Source organism: Marmota marmota, unplaced genomic scaffold (assembly GCF_001458135.2).
Source record: "Marmota marmota marmota unplaced genomic scaffold, marMar, whole genome shotgun sequence".
NCBI lineage: Eukaryota > Metazoa > Chordata > Mammalia > Rodentia > Sciuridae > Marmota > Marmota marmota.
The window spans coordinates 423,893-431,205 of NW_026000242.1; positions in this window are offsets into that span (position 1 = coordinate 423,893).

A 7,313-nucleotide genomic window follows, 5' to 3' on the forward strand; every position below is an offset into this window, starting at 1 on the left:
CAATTCTAAAGAGAATGAAATATTTTCCTCGAGTAAAGGATGCTATTAGGCAGTAGGGCTTTGATGTGGATGAAATTATATCATACTTTGAAATTCATGTGGATTGGTTTAGACATGAAATTTATTGTCTTTTCTTCTTTCCACCTTTATTGAAGGTAATCAGCTTACAAAAAGAAAAAAAAGAAATAAAACCCCAAATATTTGCTGTGTATGTACAATTTTATAAAGTTTGGATACATTCATGCAGAGATGTTTCCATCACAACTCTCAAGGTAATAAACATATCCGTCTCCTCCAAAAGAGTCCTTGAATCCCTGTACTTTTGGTGCATGTGTGTGTACTCACAGGTGTACATGAGGTGTGTGGTAAGATCACTTAACCTGAGGTCTACCCCCACATTGTCAAGGGCTCCATGCTGTGTTCTTAACACCAGGCACTATTTTATATGGCAGATATCTAGAACTTATTCATCTTGTATAACTATAATTTTGCACTCATTGAATAATTCCCATTTCCCTTCTGCTTCTGGGAATGACTGTTCTACTCTCTGTTTCTATAAGACTGACTACTCTAGATACTTCTTTTTGAATGGAATGGTTCATTTTTTTTTCTTTTTGTGACAGACTTATTTCCATTAGCATAGTGTCTTCCAGGTTTATTCATGTTGTTGTAAATGGTAGTAGAATTTCCTTTTCTAAAGCTGAATACTATTCTAATATATGTATATACCAAAGATTTTTTATCCACTCAGTTATTTGGATGGCTTCCCTATCTTGGCTGTGGAGAATAATACAGCAATGAACACAGGACTGCAGGTCTCCCTTTGAGATGCTGATTTCAATTCCTTTGGATATGTGTCTAGCAGTGATATTGTTGCAGCATATGGTCACTTACATTCATTGTCAGAAAAACCAGCAAGTTCTCACTCTGTGTCACACAGAGAGCTAGGAGTTGTGAGAGTAGCAAACACGGGTTAGATGTAAGTCTGTTCATCAAGGTCATTCTCTCCAAGAGGAAGAAGGTCTGTGGTTTCCCTAGGAGTTTCCAGACCTATCTCTACTGTTTCCTGTTTGGTGCTTTAGTTTATTTTCTACTAACACTTATCTCTATTTTTGGATGATTTAATTAATCAGTATTAAGTCTCTAAAGTCAATGTCTTCATAGAACCATGGCAAGAATGTATGCATATAACTAAATATTTGTGCTTTGTATTTTCAATATATCAATATCAACAATTGGTGCTGGAAAGCAGGGATGAATTGAGTTAGACACATGTTTTTAAATGACTAAATCTGTGTGAGGACTTCTTGACGTGCATACTAAGCTACTATTGCAGGTTTAGATTCAAAGACCTACTTCTTTCAAAGGTATTTTACTCTGAGTGAGAAGACACATGAAACAATAGCTCTTTAAATGATTTCAGGTAAATCTATGGTCTGTGTTGCTACATTTAAAAAACAACAAACAACAACATAAAGATGTAGTAGTAGTAATCTCTATTGTTTTCAATATTCCCCCCTACCCCCCGTTGTGTTTAAGATTTTAGAAAATTTGTTGCTGAAAGTTCAGTCCTTGTCCCAGATGTCAATCCAATATTGAGGACATGGTTTTGAGAAAAAAGGAAAAAAAAAAGATCTTGCTTTGTTAGCAAAGGAGAAACACAGGGGACTCCAGTCCCAAAGGCTGTGATTCTGCCCATCAGGAGGAGCAGGGAGATTGTAAAGAAACTCTACAAGGGTTGCATTCCAAGTGTGCTCTGGTAGGAGGTCCCAGGGAGCCTTGGTGGCCTCTAAGGATTCACTTGTTAATTTGGGAGATTTTCACTTCCCAGATCCTCAGCAGGCATCTCCTTCCCAGAGTGGGTGTATCAAGGACAATTTTAACTAGGGGAAGAAAACACTATCTCCCTATTTTTGTTAGGGAGGGGGAAGGGGAGAAGAGAGAGAAAAAATGTTCTTTTCAAAATAAGCCTGAGAGCAAAGAGGGCTATATTCAGAAGATAAAGCCGACTTCTGTAACAAATTGGAAGAATAAGCAATTGAATTATATATTAAGGACAGTAATAAACAGGCCTAGTGACTAACAATATAAAGTCACTTTTTGAAAAGCTTGAAAAGTTTATAGGAGTGATTTAGTTTCATCTTTGCCTAGAGATGTAATGCCAGATTTGTGGGACCCCCATAGACCTCCAGGAGCGGAATCCGATGCAATCACACAAGAGTCTTTATTGCAAGCTAGAGCCTGGACTCACAACTGTTTCCAAAACAGCGGTTTCCGAGGAGTGAGTCCTGGCCCTTAGTTCAGTGAGGATTTATAGTTTTTTGGAGATACTCTATGTGTCACAACATCACACATCCCACATACCGTGGAAAAATCAAACAACAACTCTTAACATTGATTAGTACATTTACTGGCGGGAACAAGTTGGGTAAGGGTGATTGGTTAGTTCAAGTGGTGGCGACATTTGAACTGATTGGTTTAGGCCGCGAGGGGTTGAAAGAGTGTATAAGCTAAACTGCAGGGTTGCCTAATCATGTTATCAATCATGAAACTACTGGGAGGGTCACCTGGCATTTCAGATATTTTCCCTGTCTCTTGCTATTGGTGGTTGCTAGAGGGTTGCTATGGGTCCTCACCTAGTGTAACTGAGTCAGGGACCCCTGGAGATGCAGATCTCTCCTGTTAAACAACTCAGCAGGGTGGCTATGTGCCTGGGAGCCCCTCTGTGGGTTTTTCCAAGGACAAGGGTCACACCCCCTCCCTGTGGACAGGCCTTGAGGTAGAAGCTGGTTTCTCAAAAATGGAGTCACATCAGTTTTTCAGAGACAGCAGGCTGGCTGGTGGCATCTTGTTTTTGTGCTTCCAAGGCTTTTCCTTCCATTATTTAAATGGGGAGCATTATATCCACCCACTTCCAAGGTTGTAGCCACATCTAGTCTCAGCTCAATTATTTCCTTGGGATCAAAATGCTCTATTTCATGAGATTCTCCAACTCATCTTGAAGGCCTATTGCAAGAAGCAAACTGTAGTGCTAAGTCCTAAACTCTCAGGTGAGCAGGAACTGTGAAATTGATTATTATGTTGCGTTGTCTCTCTTGGATTCTTAGAGGATGCTGAGTGACTTCATCATTAATGAAAAATAATTCTTGTAAGGATCCCGCGAAATGTTGGAGAAAGAGACCACCAAGTGACCAATTGGCAGAAGGGGGATTTATTGAACCAGCATGCTGGGGCTCCGTGCCCACTCAAGAAGGGAAAGCAGCCCAGAGCCCCGAGCAGGGGCTGAGCACTGCTTAAGTACACTTTTTGGGGAGGGCGGAGGGCTTTGTATACATCAGAACAAATCATCATTAGGCGCGGGAAAATTGAATAACAACTCCTAAACATGATTGGTTCATTCATTGGCGGGAACAGGTCAGGCTGGAGTGATAGGTCATTCCTAAGGAGGGGGTTACATTTAAACTGATTGGTCCAGGCCCTGCAATGCCTATGTGCGACCACACAGAGCCCTTATTACTGGGCAGTTCCAAGCATCGTCTTAACAGCTACAGAAATTTAACTCAGACCTTGCAGCTTAGAAACTTTACAACACCCGGTCTTTTACCCTTTAACTTTTACACTTTAACTTCAATTTCTTTTACCCTTACATTCTGAGTTTTTACTAATAACAAACCCCTTAAAATTTAATTCTCTCAGGGCATATGTTCAAGCCAGGAACAGAGTATTTAATTCTAAATTAGTCTCTGCATCTATAATTATTTACTTTAATTCTAAATTAGTCTCTGCATCTATGCAGTAATGTTGTTTTTATTTTCACTCCTTTTCTGTTCTTGGGCTAAAAGCAAGTTCATTTGTAATCATCTGATTTCTACACTCAGAATATAAACCCAGCACATCCATTGAGTGATACCAGATTCACTCTCTGTAGCTCTTGGACCATTTGCTTCCTTGCTATGAATGGAAAGGGAGACTCAGTCACTCTCTGTTATTCCCTGTTTTTTGTTTGTTTGTTTGTTTGTTTGTTTTGTTTTTAGTTATACACGAACACAGTATCTTTATTTTGCTTATTTATTATTATATGGTGCTGAGGATGGAACCCAGGGTCTCACAAAAGGGTCTCACATGTGTGAGGTGAGTACTCTACTGCAGAGCCACTACCCCAGCCCTATTCCCTGTTTTAATTGGGTGGTCACTAGCTGGAGTAGACAAGAGTTTGTCTTCCATATCAACTTTAGACCACAGGCTGCCCTCTACGTACTGAGGAAGTGTGTTCAGAAATAGACCCATTTTTAAAAGGAAAGAAGTTCTATTATGACACAATATACATAGTCATGCACCACATAGTAACATTTTAGCCAACAATGGACCACATGCTACTATGCTGGGTTCCATAAGATTATGACATCTAGTGATGTCATAGCCATCTCAGTTTGTCCAATACATTCTATGATGCTCACACAAAGAGGCTATCAACTAATGACCCTTCTCATAAAGTACCCATCATTAAGCAATGCAGGACTGTGCCTTCAGACTCTTTGGTTCTGCTTCTACCAAAGGCTGTGCTCAAGTATAGGCTGTTCAGTTATCTATTTCCTCCCATTTATAAGGAGATTTTGCATTTAAATAAACACTTTTTCAAGTACTATAGGATTTCAGTGAATTCCTGTGAAGATATTATGTGATGTATGATTTCTGTTTCATAAATTAAGAAGATAAATGAAGTTCAGTGAAATTTGTTTTCTCTACAACTGGGCTTGGATTTATAATCTGTGGCAAGTATTTTATTAAAAACTCTACTTTTAAAAATAAATATAGGTCTATTCACCCTGCCTATTTTTTCTTGAATAAATTTTCATTATTTATGAAAATTGATCTTCTTTCGTAAACATTATCACAAGTCTAGGCCTGCCTTCTGTGGGGTTGTAACAGTGGTCCCTTCACCTTCTGAATGTAGCCTCATCGCTCTAAGGCTTATTTATTTATTTATTATTATTATTTTTAAATGTTTTTGTTTTTTTCTCACTTCTTCCCTCTCCTTCCTAACAAATTAAGAAGACAATATTAACAGTTCTTCTCCTTGTTATTTGCTCTTGAACACAGGCACTCCAGGAAGGAGATGCCTGCTGAAGATCTGGGAAGTAAAAATCTCCCAAATTAACAAGTGAATCCTTAGAGGCCACCAGGGCTCCCTGGGACCTTCTACCAGAGCACACCTGGAATGCAACCTTTGAAGAGTTTTTTTACAAAACCCCTGTTTCTCCAGATGGGCAGAATCACAGCCTTTGGGACAGGAGTCCCCTGTGTTTCTCCTTTGCTAGCAAAGCAATAAACCTTCATTTTCCTTTTTCTCAAAACCATGTCCTTGTTATTAAATTGGCATTGATTGGCATTAGGGACAGGGATCAAGCTTTCGGTTACTGGATAATACTCCTTAAGATCAAATTAGTTTTGGAAGCAACTGCACAGATTTTTGGATTGGTCCTGTGTGTGGACCAACTTGTGCATTGGGAACTTGGAAAGTTGACCCCCTAGTTCTGTTATGTAAACGTTTCCTACACTGCTTATGAATAAGTCCATGCATATGCAGCATGGATGCAAGCCCAGAGGCTCATATAGAAATGTTATGAGGCTGATTCTTTAGACTCTGTAAATTACTAGGCAACTACACGTTTATTTATTAGTCATAATTTAATGAAACTCTATGGCAGGGAAAAAGAAAGGAATAACTCCAGATATAAAAACACTGCATGAAGTCACTTCTCTGTCAATTCTAAAAAAATGTCGAATACATAGAAACAGGGTAGAAAGGAACTTAACAGGGTGGAGAAATGGAGAGATGTAGATCAAAGCTACAAAGTTGTAGTTACCTAGGGTGACTGAAACTAAAGATCTATTGTGCAGCAAGGTGACCTTGGTTAGTAATATTGTATTATACACAGGAAACTTGCAAAGAGAACAATTTCAGGTCCTTTCATCTTACACACAAATGCAAAGTAAGTTCAAACACACATACACACATTATATGTTAATTTGCTTGACTTTAACAGTCATTTTCATGTTGTACACTTCAAATATATACAATTAAAAATTCATGGTGTAGATAATAAAATATTTTTAAACAAAAAGGATAAAGATTTTCTGAAAATTCACCATAACCAATACAGTGTGGAATGAACATAAGATAAAAGAAATAAAAAAGAAAGTCCAATATACGCTATTTATAATTTTTAATATTTTAGAATATAGACATTATGTCTTCATCTTCATGTTTAAGGTGTGTGTAATTTATCTTCACTCAATTATGGTGTCCCTTCAGTATACGTGGAGTTACATGTGTAAAAATCAGAAACATAGCCTCTGCTGACAAGTAGCTTAGTGAATCCAATATAATTTAATTCATAATGTTATGGCATTTTACTATATAAAATTAGAACACAAAAGAAGCATAGTCTGCATCTTCATATGAGAACCAGATCTGCCATTTCTTGGGGGAATTCTAACAGGTAAAAGAGAAACTAATTGCATTCTAGAGTGGGAACAGTATACACAAAGACACTGAAGTTTGATAGTTTGTTTTGCAAAATGACAAATAACTTGGTGATTTTGAAGTATAATGACTGGTGGGGAAAATAAATTAGGACATGAAATTGGGAGTGCAAATATAGCAAATTGTAAAAATTATTGTATTTTATATTTAAAAGTTTATATATTACTCTAGAATTAGTGGGTAGATACAGAAGATTTTAAAGCATTTGATGTAACATCATCAGATAATTTTATGTAACAGATAAAACTGTTTTTTTGAAATATTTAATTTTATTCTACAGCCTTGTTATATAATGAAAATATTTTTATCAGATTACAATAATCAACCTTATTCATTGTAATTAAAAAATAAGGAAATGCTTACAACCAAACTAATTGGCTATAATTTTGTAACATTATTATTCAATATTTTAGTTGTTTTCATTTTTTTCAAACCTTTTAAGGAATATAATGGGGAATATCTTTGTGCATAAATTTTTATGAAGACATTGTCATCTCTTCCAAATTACCATGAAGTTTGTAAAATAAATGTTCTTCCCTATTCTGGCCCCTCCGAATACAAACAATGCAATGATGCCTAAAGTCAGGGAGAATTGTGCATTTCATATGTTAAGATTGGAGAACTTTCTCCATCCTCCTAGGAGTAGAGGAGCACAGTTTGCAGAATACAGATGCTGTGCAGATTCCCAACTGAAGCAATCTATTGTTGAGGATGACTGAATTAAATAGCATCACAGATCTATTATTTATATATAATAATAAAACCA